Source organism: Eptatretus burgeri, chromosome 1, assembly GCF_056783735.1.
Source record: "Eptatretus burgeri isolate ZD-2024b chromosome 1, Ebu_testis_v1, whole genome shotgun sequence".
Taxonomy (NCBI): Eukaryota; Metazoa; Chordata; class Myxini; order Myxiniformes; family Myxinidae; genus Eptatretus; species Eptatretus burgeri.
This window is the reverse complement of record NC_140961.1, coordinates 100,805,662-100,821,147: the sequence shown is the minus strand read 5'-3', so window position 1 is coordinate 100,821,147 and position 15,486 is coordinate 100,805,662. Positions and strand designations below refer to the sequence as shown.

The 15,486-nt window shown below is 48.2% G+C and overlaps 1 long non-coding RNA gene across 1 annotated transcript; it reads left to right on the top strand.

Annotated features, from left to right (window-relative positions):
- Positions 1 to 4,745: 4,745 nt before the first annotated feature.
- On the top strand, positions 4,746 to 15,104 carry LOC147035062 (uncharacterized). The gene is made up of 3 exons (XR_015061221.1): positions 4,746 to 4,859; positions 5,034 to 5,219; positions 14,934 to 15,104. It is a non-coding gene; the product is annotated as an uncharacterized LOC147035062 (long non-coding RNA).
- Positions 15,105 to 15,486: the final 382 nt, after the last annotated feature.

Here is a 15,486-nt window from a genome sequence, read left to right as displayed (position 1 = left end):
GCAGTGGGGTTGAAGCCGATGGCCTCGTCGACAGTGGAAGCACTGAAAGCTTCATTCATCCGGAGCTCGTCGGATGACATTCCCTAAAGATTTACCATTTGGACAATGCCATTTCTATGGCATCGGCATCTCTTTCAACAAAAACGCTTGGGTTCTGCATAGTCAATATAATTTTAAACGGATGGAACTATCAAGATGTGCAATTGTCCATACTTCCCGAGCTTTGTGTAGACGTTGATGCATAAAGCTGGCGAATTGTTCCTGTTCCTACAGGAACCTTATCATCATTCCTTTTCCTAAAATCCTCGGGCAAGATTTTCAGCATCAGCACAATAGTGTTACTTTCAAATACGGCTGTATTCTGCCTCCTCTCATTCTTTGCAGACTGACCACCCTGTGCGTTGACCCTCTGGAACTCTTTCCTAATCCGATTGCCGAATGTCATCCGATTGCCGCCATGTCACGCTGGTACAGCTTTGATCATCGAAAATATATTTGAAAGAACCCTAGTGGCTGTTATATGACAGAATCATACGTTGATCCGAGTAATTCCCCGTGGCGTGTGCAAGTCGTTGTCACTAGGGATGAAAACCACAACAAACAGCTCGTGATTGATTATTCTGACACGATCAACAGATTTACACAACTTGATGAGTACCAGCTCCCTCGTATCGATGACACAGTCAATAAGATTGCTAAGTGTCGCATCTTCAGCACCATCGATCTTCATCGTGCCGACCAACAGGTGCCCATAAAGAACAAAGACAAGCCATATACGGCCTTCAAATCCAGCGGAGGCCTCCACCAGTTCACTGGAGTCCCATTTGGCATCACGAATGGTGTGGCTTGCTTCCAACGTATTATGGATTCATTCATTAAGGAGGAGAAACCTGATGGAACATTTGCTTACCTTGATGATCTGACTGTTTGTGGCATGATACAAGCCGAGCACTATGTCAACCTGAAGCAGTTTCTTGAAGCAGCAAAAGGAAGAATATCGGCTATAATGAAGATAAACGTGTGTTTTCGACCACTGCGTCTCAGCATCATGGGCCAGATAGTAGAAGATGGTCAAATGTTGCCTGATCCTGAACGTCTCCACCCCCTGCAAGAGCTGCCTGTGCCTCATAACATGAAGTCTCTCCACCGGATCGTTGGGTTCTTCGCCTACTATTATCAGTAGATTCATGACTATTCGAGTAAGATTCGCCCCATTCGTGCCACAAAAACTTTCCCCACCTTGAAGGGGGCTGAAACAGCATTCCAGCACCTCAAACGAGACATTGACGAATCAGTGGTAAACGCAATCGATGAGTCAATACCTTTGAAGTCGAGACTGATGCATTGGAGTTTGCTCCAGTTGCAACACTCAATCAGGCGGGCGTCCCGTAGCCTTCTTCTCCTGCACCCTTTAGGGGTCTGAGACGCTTTATGCATCAGTTGAAAAGGAAGCTCAGGCATTCATTGAAACCATCCATCATTAGAGGCACTATCTGACTGGGAAACATTTTACACTCAAGACTGATCAGCAATGAAATATGTAAGTTAAATGTTTGACAAACGACAGGCAAACATGTCAGTTACATGTTTGACAAAAGAGAGAATAGTAAGTTAAGGAACGACGAGATCACGTATTGGCACATGGAGTTATCTTGCTTAGATTTTAATGTCATATATGTGCGGGGAAGGAAAACGTACCTCCTGACACCTTGTCAGGTCAGGTCACCCCACTGTCAGGTCAGGTTCGATCTGTGACCTGCTACAGGTACCATGTAAACCTGTACTAACCTGTTCCATGGTCGGGTTGTCGGCGACTAAACCGTCTCCCCCACCAGGTTTTCTGGTGAGGAGGGTGTTTGGATATGGACACCCAGCAGGATTAAAAACAAAACCTGTCAAAGGGCGGAGGAGCTCCTTGTGAGCCAACAGCCATCCATATCTAGTGCCCAACTGTGTCTGCGGACGTCCTCCTGCAGTTGGGTCACTTCTTATTAGGAGGTTGGTGGCAGGATTTGCACTCCGGCCACCGTAAAACCCTTCATTCCGCAAAACGCAAAAACGCAAAAAAATCTGAAAACCCACTCCGTGGGAGTACCTCCTGTGCAGCTTCTCTTCGTAGGGCAGCTCACCGGATGAAGGGATTGGGGCAAAGCCTTCGGGACCCCCAATCTTTGATAGGAGGGAAACCACGGGGTAACATCCCTGGGTCAGATTGCGGGAGAGTGTGTCGGAGTGGTGCTGAGGAGTGGTCGGAGTCGTCCACCAGACGGCAGTCTCCTTGGGTTAACCTGAGGCGGTCCCTTCGGGTGGGTGCCTGGAATGTCCTATCCCTAAGAGAGGATGATCACCTGTCTCTGTTGCAACAGGTTGACCATCATCTCAAGGAGATGGGGATGGGCCTGGCATCTGCCTGGGGGATGGCCAGATGGAGGCCCCTGGAGTACCGGCGGAAAGTGGACGCAGCGACGTGCTGTTCTGGCACATGCTCCCATACCTGACCTGACCTGACACCTTCTTGAGGTCATACTGTTCAAGAACATGCCAGGACCATCGTTCACTACTTGACCTTCATGAGTCACTATGCCATCCAGGAGTCACACATATGTACCACTTCATGAAATCCAGAAACCTTCCTCACTCGGTGGACGATGTGCGACGGATGACCGGTTCATGCAAAATCTGTGCAGAGTGCAAACCTACATTCTATCAGCCAGAAAGGGCTCATCCCAAAAAAGCCATTCAGCCATTCGAACGCCTTAATTTAAGGATTTAAGGACCTCTCCCAAGCACCGACAAAAACCAGTACTTCCTCACCGTCATAAAGGAGTTCTCGAGATTCTCTTTTGTGTTCCCTTGTGTATATATAACAACTACCATCATTGACTGCCTTTGCCAACTTTTTGCCCTCTTTCGAATGCCTGCTGACATTCCTTCGGACCGTGGACCCTCCTTAATGAGCAGAGAGCTCCCTGAATTCCTTACAAGAAAGGCATTGCTAGCAGCAGAACCACGAGCTATAATCCGCAGGGTAACGGACAAGCAGAAGGTTACAACGAAGCAGTCTTGAAGGCGATCATTATGGCTTTGAGGTCACATCGATTGCCTACCAAGTGTTGACAAATGGTCTTGCCTGATGTGTTGCACTCGATTGGTTTTCTCTTGTCAACAGCAGTGAACGCTACTCCCCATGAAAGACTGTAAGATTTTGCTCATCGGTCTGCGAGTGGTAGTTCGGTACCGACTTGGTTGTGCGTGCCTGGACCTATCTTATTCAAAAGACATGTACGCCACGCCACAGTAAGACAGAACCACTCATCGACGAAGTGGAAGTCCTTCAAGCGAATCCACAGGATGCCCATGTCCGCTACCCGGATGGCTGGGAAACCACCGTATCCATCGGACATTTGGCACCGACAGGAGACACGAAGGAATGTGAACAACAAAATGATGCACCTCGTGATTCGGAGAGTGGGACTGGCAGAGTTTCTCCAGAAACCAATGATCCCAGCTTCATGCCCCCTCGAGTTATTGAGCAAAACACTGAGAATAATGTTGATTCGCAACCTTTGCGAAGATCAGAACGTGTCGAACGAACCCCCCCCCCCCTATCCGTCTGGACCTCTGAGCATTGTCTTTTCTGAGCAAGAGGAGAATGACATCGTTGTATGTTCGATTGTGTCTGAGTTTTGTGATTGTGATAGTTTGATTTTGTGATGGTGTGACAGTTTTTGATAACTTTTGTATTTTGCTTATTCTTCTCTTTTATTATTGTTGTTTATTTTATTGCCACTCGCCATGTTTGTGTTGATTAAAGCCGACTGAAAGGTCGATTCAGCTACTTCTGCTTCACTCACCGCACTGGAAAATGTGGGGACAGGAATACTGGACTAAATGGTGGAGACTTGTAATACCCTCCCTCACCGACTGGTGGCGCAACACGATACACATTTACATAGAGAATTTGCTTCCCACGGGACTCCCCTCCAAAACCACCAGCAAAGATAAAAACACCCCGACACACTAATTAGGGGCATGCTGATCCTACGTACCAAGTCTGGATGTAATTGGCCCAGAACCGTATGGGAAGTAGCGCGACAAACACACAAACACTGGTCCGTGAATTGCAGGAAGAATTCTTTCCGCAGAATTTTTGTGGAAGCTGTAGCGTCGGCACCGCTACTCCGCCACTACGATTAGAACTTGAATATGAAATCTCTTTTTGATCAGTAAAATGGTCTGGCAACAACAAATAAAACAAAAGTGATGATGTCAGAGGTGACACCATCTTGGAGTACTTTTCCATCTTGGAGTACTTTTCCATGTTGGTGTAACCTAAAAAAAGTGAATTTTTCACAACTTCTGCTCCAATTAAGTTGAGGCTTCCCATGCTATGCTGGAGCAAATGGGAACTAATGGCTTTTGTTTTTTTTTCTCCAAATTTTGATTTTGCAATCACCATGGCAACCAGGTTGGATTAAAAAAAAAACCGAAAAACTTCTTCTCCGAAACCGGAAATGCTATCGATGTGATACTTGTCACGTGACGATCGGCTTCCCGTGTTGCAAAAAAGTTCTTTAAGATGAAGTGGTCAGTCCGGTGGTTTGGCAACCATGTTGGAGTAAAGGTGAATACCTTTGTTAAAAATCTTCAAAAACGTTCCACCGATTGATGTGAAACTCGTCACACGTGATCGATTACCCCTGGGGGAATGTGTCTGCCGTCAACGATGACGTCACAGGTCACGTGCTCTGATGTTGGCCTCCTTTGGACAAGGGATGCTTGGACCCTTAATTGCATCACTGCTCGCAGTTTTAATTATCATTTGAAATGAATGTTTTTACTTTTCGGTTAAAATAACGGTGAGTTTATCGGATTAATCTTTTCAACATCCGCTGAATTTCAAGAATTATAAACGAAGAAGTCTATTTTTTTGAATATACACCGTCGAGGAGCTGCGGGTCCTCGTGACGTTGCCATTGGCAACATGACGCGCCATTAGTTTTTTATTTTTTTTTTTTTTTTCTTCTTTATAGTGATGACAGCCTCCAACAGTTCTTCCGTTGCAACGAAACGCACGGAGTTTTCAGGCTGCTCCGAGTACGAGGTGACGTGTGCGAAGGCCTTTTGGAAAGGCTTCATTGTTCGCTCGACGATGGAATACTCGATGAGGTCCGAGGACCTGAAGAAGCGGGTGAAAGTGGCTTCATCTTCTCTGAGCTGTGAGCACGTTCGAGCTGTGTTGTGGACAGTTATAGTGTGGCCCAAGTGGAAATTTGGCCGAGCCCGAGGTAGTTATTTTGAGTGTGGCCCTTGGTGGACAATTATAGTGTGGCCCAAGTGGATATTTGGCCGAGCCCGAGGTAGTTATTTGGAGTGTGGCCAGGGTGGACAATTGGAGTGTGGCCAGGGTGGACAATTGGAGTGTGGCCAGGGTGGACAATTGGAGTGTGGCCAGGGTGGACATTTGGAGTGTGGCCAGGGTGGACAATTGGAGTGTGGCCAGGGTGGACATTTGGAGTGTGGCCAGGGTGGACATTTGGAGTGTGGCCAGGGTGGACATTTGGAGTGTGGCCAGGGTGGACATTTGGAGTGTGGCCAGGGTGGACATTTGGAGTGTGGCCTGGGTGGACATTTGGAGTGTGGCCAGGGTGGACAATTGGAGTGTGGCCAGGGTGGACATTTGGAGTGTGGCCTGGGTGGACATTTGGAGTGTGGCCAGGGTGGACAATTGGAGTGTGGCCAGGGTGGACATTTGGAGTGTGGCCAGGGTGGACATTTGGAGTGTGGCCAGGGTGGACATTTGGAGTGTGGCCAGGGTGGACATTTGGAGTGTGGCCAGGGTGGACATTTGGAGTGTGGCCTGGGTGGACATTTGGAGTGTGGCCTGGGTGGACATTTGGAGTGTGGCCTGGGTGGACATTTGGAGTGTGGCCAGGGTGGACATTTGGAGTGTGGCCAGGGTGGACATTTGGAGTGTGGCCAGGGTGGACATTTGGAGTGTGGCCTGGGTGGACATTTGGAGTGTGGCCTGGGTGGACATTTGGAGTGTGGCCTGGGTGGACATTTGGAGTGTGGCCTGGGTGGACATTTGGAGTGTGGCCAGGGTGGACATTTGGAGTGTGGCCAGGGTGGACATTTGGAGTGTGGCCAGGGTGGACATTTGGAGTGTGGCCTGGGTGGACATTTGGAGTGTGGCCAGGGTGGACATTTGGAGTGTGGCCAGGGTGGACATTTGGAGTGTGGCCTGGGTGGACATTTGGAGTGTGGCCTGGGTGGACATTTGGAGTGTGGCCTGGGTGGACATTTGGAGTGTGGCCTGGGTGGACATTTGGAGTGTGGCCTGGGTGGACATTTGGAGTGTGGCCTGGGTGGACATTTGGAGTGTGGCCTGGGTGGACATTTGGAGTGTGGCCTGGGTTGATATTTGGAGTGTGGCCTGGGTGGATACGTGGAGTGTATGGGTGAAAATTTGGAGTGTACGAGATAGAAATCCGAAACGTAGTCCGGGTCGAAATTTGGAGTGTAGCGGCGGTGAAAGCTACCACTGATTAGGACAAGTGAGAAAAATAATCCGAGGCAACATTTTAAACAAGAGCAAAATGAGCAAAGTAATTAAGATTCATACCGAGATCACTCACTTCAGTCAGAGCTTATGTCGAGACCAGGGAAACGACACCCAAGGAGTGACGAATCCTGAGTCTCGTAATACGCTCGTTGACTGGTGTTACCTCAATTATCATTGGAGTCAGCTTATTGGACACAGATCCAGCAACTCCTTGGGCATGGTAATCATCATAGCAACCAGACCAACAGTAGGTTTAACCACCCACCATGATTGCAGAACTATCCACTCTCCAAACCTCAGAGAGTGCTGCAATACCTATGTTCAAAAGCTTGAGCTCAGGTGATAACAGAGACAGGTGATCATCCTTTCTTTGGCATGGGACATTCCAGACACCCTCCCGAATGTTGATCTCTGTAAAGCGTTTGATTCAGTGAATCGGGATGCCCTCTGGAGGGTTCTTGGTCTTCATGGGGTGCCACCAAAACTGATCAATCTGATGTCTGAACAATACTCTGGTACTGCGAATGCTGTGAGATGTGGTGGTACCATCTCTGTCTGATTTCCAGTTGTTACTGGAGTTTGTCAGGGATGTGTACTGGCCCCCACTCTTTTCATCACTTCTATGGACTGGATTCTGGGGAGGATGTTGGAAAGATCAAGCTCTGGTGCATCGTTTGGGAATGTCAAGATCTCTGACCTTGATTTCGCAAATGATGCCGTCATCTTTGCGGAGACTTTCGATTTCCTTTTGTGGGCCTTCAAGGTGCTGAATGAGGAGTTGGAGCTGCTGGGATTATGGATTTCCTCAGTCAAAACTAAGATCCAGGCTTTCAATTACATCTTGGATGCTGGATGCTGTTGTCCTGTCTGTACCTATATGTGGCAAGGATGTTGAGGTCACGGAGAGATTCACTTACATTGGCAGTGATATTCATGTCTCCGCTGGCTGTGAGCCAAAGATCAACAGACATCTGGGTCAGGCCTGGGGAGTCCTGGATTCACTAGATCATGGGGTGTGGTTCTGCAGGTACCTGTGCAGGAGGATGAAAATCTGAGTCTTCAGGGCCTTGGTGCTTCCAGTCTTGCTCTCTGGATGTGAGACTTGGACTCTGACCAGGGATCTAAGATGGAGCCTTAATTCCTTTGCTTTCAGGTCTCTTTGGAGAATCCTTGGCAATCGCTGATCGGACTTTGTGTCCAACGAGCGGTGCTGAGAGAGACTCAAATGAGATTTGTTAACTGCATCGTCAGTGAGCGTCAGCTGCGGTTGTATGGGCATGTGGCTCGTTTTCCTGACGCTGATCCTGCTCACCAGATTCTCTCAGTGAGGGAGCCTCGTGAGTGGAGGCCAATGGGCTGACCACATGCCTCGTGGTTGCAGCAGGTTGATCAGAATCTTAAGGAGATGGAGATGGACCAGGCATCTGCCTGGGGGATGGCTAGATGGAGGCCCCTGGAGTCCCGGCGGAAAGTGGACGCAGCGACGCGCTGCTCTGGCGCATGCTCCCATACCTGTCCTGACCTGATTGTCATTTGGTGCATTTCCTGTGGCTGTTGCTTTTTCTTTTCCAAGTGTTCCTTGTGTTCACTCTGCTTCCTTGTGTTCTTTTTCATGTTCAAATATACTGTTATAGATTTCCGCCGGTTCGGCGTGCGCACGACCTTTTCAGCCCAATCCAGGCCGCGCGTCCACCGAACACGACAATCTAGTCGTAGCTTCCGCGACAATCTAGTCGTAGCTTCCGGATCAACGCTGAAACCCAGTTACGGGTGTTTTTAACACACCATAAACCAGCCAATCCCTCTGTCTACGCGCTACAGGGACGACCGCCGAATTGTCGATGAACCTAATTATTCGCGCGGACAGAGATACCGGGAGTTTATACCTCGCCGGACCTGCACGAAAACGAGCCGCTTTCGCGGCTCATTCCGTATGCAAATGCCGAGTGGTTATATATCGCCAAGTCCCGTCGGACGAGATTATTATATTTTTCGGCTTTAATTAGCCAGTTAATTCCCCGAACGCTCCATGGCAGTTATTGTGAGGAAGGGATGCAACGAGCAGGTGACATTCAACAATGGGGACATTTATTTGTACACAGGCATGCAAGCAATGAATGAATGGGGATAGGGGACAGGACATGAGCAAAAGCCTACAGCCGATGTCTATTATGCAATGTACATACACTTAACAGTTTGTTACTTACTACAAGACAAGGCACCACAGACTTTTACGCAAAAACCCAAGAAAGAAAGAATCGGCTCGTGAGCCTTTAATGTACTCGGGGCCGGAATGACCGGAATAGGCCCCGAGAGACTGGGCAAGCTACCTGGCCACCCTCGTGGTGACTCGATGAGTCCCTTCTATCGGCGACCCCTGGTGTCTCTGCTCGGCCCGGTGCGTCGCGAACGCGCCAGTTGCTTGGACGGCTTGATGAGCAGCTTGTACGGTTCTCCTCGTTCGTCTGGCCTTCACCGCGGCCTGGCCTAGCCGACGACGCACTGGAGGAGCGAATGGGTCTCGACCCCAGCTTCCTGCTGGCAACCCTTCCACTCCGAACTGCAATGGCTCAACTCCTGCCAGTCTCCAACCCAGCCAACACCACGAACTCCGCTCTACCACCAGCCACTGCTCAACCCTACACTACGAACTCCAGCAAGCGCTGCTCAACCGCTCACCACTGCTCAACTGCTCACCACTGCTCAACCGCTCACCACTGCTCAACCGTACACACCACAAATTCAAGCAACACACCACCGCTCAACTCAAGTGCCTTGCCGGCGAGCGAACGCGGCTTTTTATTGCCCCGAGGGGAGGGGACGCTCTGGGCTTCACCACCCGAAATCAGCGCCCTCCCGCTTTTCACCTTTGAACCTTCACCCAGGATGGATCCGCCCCTTTCACTTCCGATTGGCCAGCTTCTTCAGAGGGTAAGACCTTTTTGATCCGTTTTGCAAGTCATGCTTGCACGCGGACGTGGTTGAAATCACCGGCTTCACGCGGACGTGGTTGAAATCACCGGCTTCACGCAGACGTGGTTGTCGTTGTTGTTATTGTTGTTGTTTGTTAAAATAAAAGATAGAGAAAGAATAATGGCTAACTCAAAGATGCACAGCCCGGCACACGAATAAATCCCTTTATACATAGGTGGGGAAATCTAACCTGGAACACACACTTACCGAAATAACTGACCTCTGGGGAACCTGACTGGTGTTCTGTGAATTTCCACAACCGTAACAATACATTTCCTGAATTTTTCTTGGTCCTCTTTTTTTTTTTTTTAGGGAGAGTTGTCACATTTTGTTTCCACGTCCCAAACACTTGGTAGAACTTTTTCGGGTTGATTTCAAACTGTTCATTTTGATTTCTTCTATTGTTGGCCTCATCATAGTTTTATTTTATTTTCTTTGCTATCTGTTGTTTATTATGGGCAGCTAATGGTTCTAGTCCGATGTTTTCTATGTTTTATGAATTTTTTTATTTGTCTGATTCTTTTCATGGGCTTTCGGCTTTCATTTCCTCTCTTGAATTGTTGTATTTGCCCCGTTTCTACTCTAAGTCGGTCTCTCTGCTTCTCAAGTCTCTGTTTCCATGGTGGTGTTTTGTTTCTGGTCAGATCATCAGATCTATATTTTTGTGTCGTTGTGTACCTGCTATTTTCTCTTGGACATACAGTGCTGCTGCAAAACTCACATCGTTAATTTCTCTCAGATTAGGTGATTTTGAGAGCATTTAAATGACTGCTTGATTCACTCTCCTTACTTATATCTTCAACTGTTTGTTGTTGTTTATTCGGTGGAGATGTGGTCTTTGCTGGGGTGATATTAATTTAATTTCCTCTATTTTATTAGCCGGCTCATCTTCTAACCTACGCTGTTCATTACCAACCTCCTCTTCCTCGTCTTCATTCTGTTGTCCATTATTCTCCTCTTCATTGTGATCTATCTTTGTTGCTATTATTTTTTTTCTGTTTGCAAAGGTGGTATTTCATCTAAGTTAGTAATTTTGAGTTGAACTTTCTCTCGGGGTGCTGCTGCAGCATTTCCTTTTGTCATTCTCTAGTCCTGTTGTGGAGTTTTCAGTTTTTTGTGTCTTTATTCAGCTCTACAATCTGTTGACCAATTTCTGTTTCTGTTGTTGTGATTAAATTTGAAATTTAATCTCTTTCTGTTTTCCTCTCTTGTTCTATTTTCTGTGTTGCACCATTAAGTTCTGATGGTTGTTCCTTTTCTTTGGGAGTTTGTACACTGGGAATCTCATCCCAAATGTATGTCCCGTCATGATATGGTGGCATTGGTGGCAAGTCACCATTTATAGGTGACCAGTCATTTCTTATTCTTTCTTCAGTTTGTTCATCTGTTATTCTTGGTTCCTCCTCTGTGAATATTTTCTGTTTGAGGATATTGTTTTTCTTTATGTTTAGTGCTATTAAAATTACCTTTATCAGAGCATAGTCTTCAGATTATTTCTTCCCAGGTGTTTGTACTTTCTTTCCTCATGCCTTTTCATCTGGCATATTCCATTGCCCATAATAACGTCCATTTTTCCTTCTTTGTCCAAATTTTTGATTCTGATTCGCTCTTCTTGGGTCATCCGGTTATTGTCTTGTATTTCTTGCTGTCTTGCTTTATCAGTTATTTACTTTATTCTTTCCTGGGTCGAGTACTTATTGATCATTGAAGCCACTCGGATAATTTTTTTGGTGGAACTCTTTCGGCCTTGGCTGCCAGCTTTGTTCGTTACAATTGTTTCATCATTCTTTCTCCTTCACTGCTAACCCCCCGTGCTTCATGTGCAGAATACACTTTTCCTATTGTAGTTATATCTGTAGCAATTTTGTTTAGCTAACTTACTCCTCCCCCTCATACTGGTGGAAGGGCAAAATGCATTGTAAATGTAGTTCGAACTATCCCCATTGTTTTCTTGCTCATTTGCTTACTCTGTACTCAAACACCCATTCTCCTACTCTGTACTTGAACCTTATTCTCAAACACGTAGTCTCAAACCTTTATTCTCAAACTTTATCCTTTAATACTTCTCGACTTTTTTGCAGATTCCAACCACATACCACACCAACACCACAACAAAAACCATGAACCACACAAATCGATTCAGTAACACCTCAATCGCATGCATCAAAAATGTTTAACATTGCAGAGCCAGGTGGCCAGCACTGCAAGCATTCTTATCACCAACTATGTGAGCGTTCTTATTACCACCAGCACTGCCAGAGTCGTACCAGCCGTCCCACCCATCGTATCCCTGGACCCAATCATGATGACTGGATATCAGAGTACCAGCCAATCAGCATGACTGAATCATAAAAAGCAGATGTGAGAGGCAACAGAGGTGAGGGTGATAAAATCTCTGGTGCAGTCTAGTTCAGAGAGAACCAGAGAGGAATCAGAAAGCTGGAGAACCATGGAGGAACTGGAGAGCTGGAGAACCAGAGTCCTGGAAAGTTGAGCCAGAGTTCAAAGGGAGCTCGAATCAAGTCCAGTTCTGCAGAGTTGAATCCAGTTCTGCAGAGTTGAAGCCAATTCTAAGGAGGGGAGTTAAATGCTCGAGTAGAGTTTGTTTGGGAGATCTGCTGGTGCGAGAGCAGCTTTGAGGGGAATTGTGCCAAGCACTGCACCTGAAGGACGCAGCAGGTGAGTGCAGTGTGGAGATGTGGGTTCCGAGCCATGGTCACCTCCTCCCCAAGGACAGTACCTCCTATGTGCCTGGTAGAACTAACCACAACTTTTGAGTGTAGGTCAGGTATGGGAGCATGTGCCAGAACAGCGCGTCGCTGCGTCCACTTTCCGCCGGTACTCCAGGGGCCTCCGTCTGGCCATCCCCCAGGCAGATGCCAGGCCCATCCCCATCTCCTTGAGATGATGGTCAACCTGCTGCAACCACGAGGAATGTGGTCGGCCCACTGGCCTCCTCCACTCATGAGACTCCCTCGCTGAGAGAATCTGGTGAGCAGGATCAGCATCAGGAAAACGAGCCACATGTCCATACAGCCGCAACTGACGCTCACGGACTATGCAGGTAACAAATCTCATCCGAGTTTCTCTCAGCAACCGCTCGTTGGACACAAAATCCGACCAGCGATAGCCAAGGATTCTCCGAAGAAACCTGGTACCAAAGGAATTAAGTCTCCATCTCAGATCCTTGGTCAGAGTCCAAGTCCATAGAGCAAGACTGGAAGTACCAAGGACCTGAAGACTCGGACTTTCGTCCTCCCGTACAGGTACCGGCAGCGCCACACCCCATGATCCAGTGAATCCATGACTCCTCAGGCCCGACCCAGGCGTCTATTGACCTCTGACTTGCAGCCAGCAGAGACATGAATATCACTGCCAAGGTAAGTGAATCTCTCCACGACCTCAACATCCTCACCACAAACAGACACAGACAGGACAGCAGCATCCAAGATGTCACCGAAAGCCTGGATCTTAGTTTTGACCCAAGAAACCCGTAATCCCAGCGGCTCCGACTCCTCATTCAGCACCTCGAGGGCCCCCAAAAGGATGTCTAAACTCTCCGCAAAGATGACTGCATCATCTGCAAAGTCAAGGTCCAAGATCTTGACATTCCCAAACGATGCACCGCAGCTAGATCTCTCCGACATCCTCCCTAAAATCCAGTCCATACATGTGCTGAAAAGTGTGGGGGCCAGTACACACCCCTGATGAACTCCAGTAACAACTGGAAATAAGTCAGAGATGGTACCACCACACTTCACAGCACTCTCAGTACCAGAGTAGCGTTCAGACATCAGATCGATCAGTTTTGGTGGCACCCCACGAAGACCAAGAATCCTCCAGAGGACATCCCGATTCACTGAATCGAACGCTTTACAGAGATCAACATAGGCTGCAAGCAGCCCCTGCCGAAACTCTCGTCTGCGTTCGGTGAGGACACGAAGGGCAAGGATACGGTCAATCGTTGACCTCTTTGGTGTAAAGCCTGACTGCTCTGGACGCTGGTGCTCAAGCAGATGGTGGCGAACCCTATCAAGAATTATCCGAGCAAAGACCTTGCCCGGCACTGAGAGCAGCATCACCCCTCGGTAGTTGTTGCAGTCTTGGCGATCACCCTTCCCTTTCCAGAGAGGGACAACAAGGCCTCTCTTCTAGTCAGTTGGGATGATGCCTGTGTTCCAGGCAGAGCACAAAACTGCATGCAACGACACGAGTGCAGCATTTCCACCAGCCTTGAAAAGTTCAGCATGGATGCCACAGATCCCTGGAGCTTTGCCCCGTTTCAACTGGTTCACCGCAGCCCATGTTTCCACAAGCGAAGGTGGACCACAGTTGATTCGAGGGTCAGCAACAGGGATTGTAACACCCTTGACGTCCAACTCGACAGCTGGGGGATCAGTCTGGTACAACTGCTCAAAGTAACCGGACCAGCGGGCCTTCACTTCAGACTCCTCTGTCAAGAGCCTACCACTGTGCGCTCGAACTGCAGTGCTCCGAGGGATGGGCTTGGATGAATGCAATGCGCGAATTCCCCTGTAAGCGGGACGAGAATCACCTGTCCACAGGTGATGCTCTACCCCCTCACAGATTCCTCGCACATAGGCCTCCTTGTCCACCCTCAGTGCACGTACAGTTTTACGCCTCAGCTCCCTGAACAGCTCAGCTCTGCCATTAAGCCTGGCCCTGCGACTCTGGTCAATGGTATCCAGTGTCCCTTGAGAGACAAAATTCTTCTTTGCCCTGCGGTGAGCTCCAAGGCATCCACCGGCAACATCAAGGACGGTGGTCTTGAAGGCACTCCACAACTCTTCAGGACCCCCCAAAGCACCCAGACCCCCCCAAGTGTCCACTCAGCCTGTCCGCAAACTCATCAGCTACTCTCTCATCCCTGAGCTTGCCAACATCCAGCCTAGGCTGGGATGGTACCATTCTCCAGGATTTAAGGTGCAGCTTTAGATTTGCTACAACAGGCCTGTGGTCAGTTTTGAGGAACTGAGCACTTCGGTAGACCCTGCAGTTCTGGATCATCCTCCAACGACCGTCAATGAGGACATGGTCAATCTCCTTTGCCACACTGCCAGCGTTGGAATACCAAGTCCAGCGATGAGCTTGTGGGCGCTGAAACCATGAACCAGCCACCCCAAGTCCATGACTTCTTGCAAAGTCAAGGAACTTAGTGCTATTCTGGTTCATAGTTCCTGACCCATGGGGACCAACACACACCTCATAACCATCCCAATCAGTAGGGATGTGTAGAAACGGGCAACAATGATTCTCGCCAGAACTGAATTCTCTCCCAACGTGTCTTACACATGCATCCTACACCCTTGCACCTTCCAGTGCGCACACCACATTGATTCACACTGTTGTGGAATATTAACCAAGTGTGCAACAGTTCTTTACAGAGTTCATATTACACGCACCCGCATACACCACACCTCCCACCTGAACTTCTCAATCACCTGCACAATACACCCTGCTCGTGATTACGTGAGCCATCTGGCTCATTTTTGGATGAGACCGGAGTCAACACCATATCGCACCAACTTCACTTCTCTCTCTCCTTCTCCAGGAATGATTGAGGTACCTGTGTTTGTCGATCCATGTTAAGTTGATTGACTAAGAGGCTTGTGTGCTTCAGGGTAAGATATTTATTTGTGACACTGTTTTTGGTCTGTGAATACCTGTTTTTGCCCTGTATATGCGTGCCTTTGCTAAAGCTTTTATAAACTGTTTCTAAACTGCCCGATCATATTTTTCTCCATAAGTTAGACACCAGTGTGTAAATCGTGGATGGGAGTAATGCCGCACAGTTTCATTATGGTCAGTGACTAGCCAATGTCCCACTTATGGTATCATTCGGCAATTCTTGATTCAAAGTAGAGAGGTGTTGAGAGCATGGTTCCCTCTCTGGGGAGATTAATTTTCTTGGATGGTAATGCGAGAAT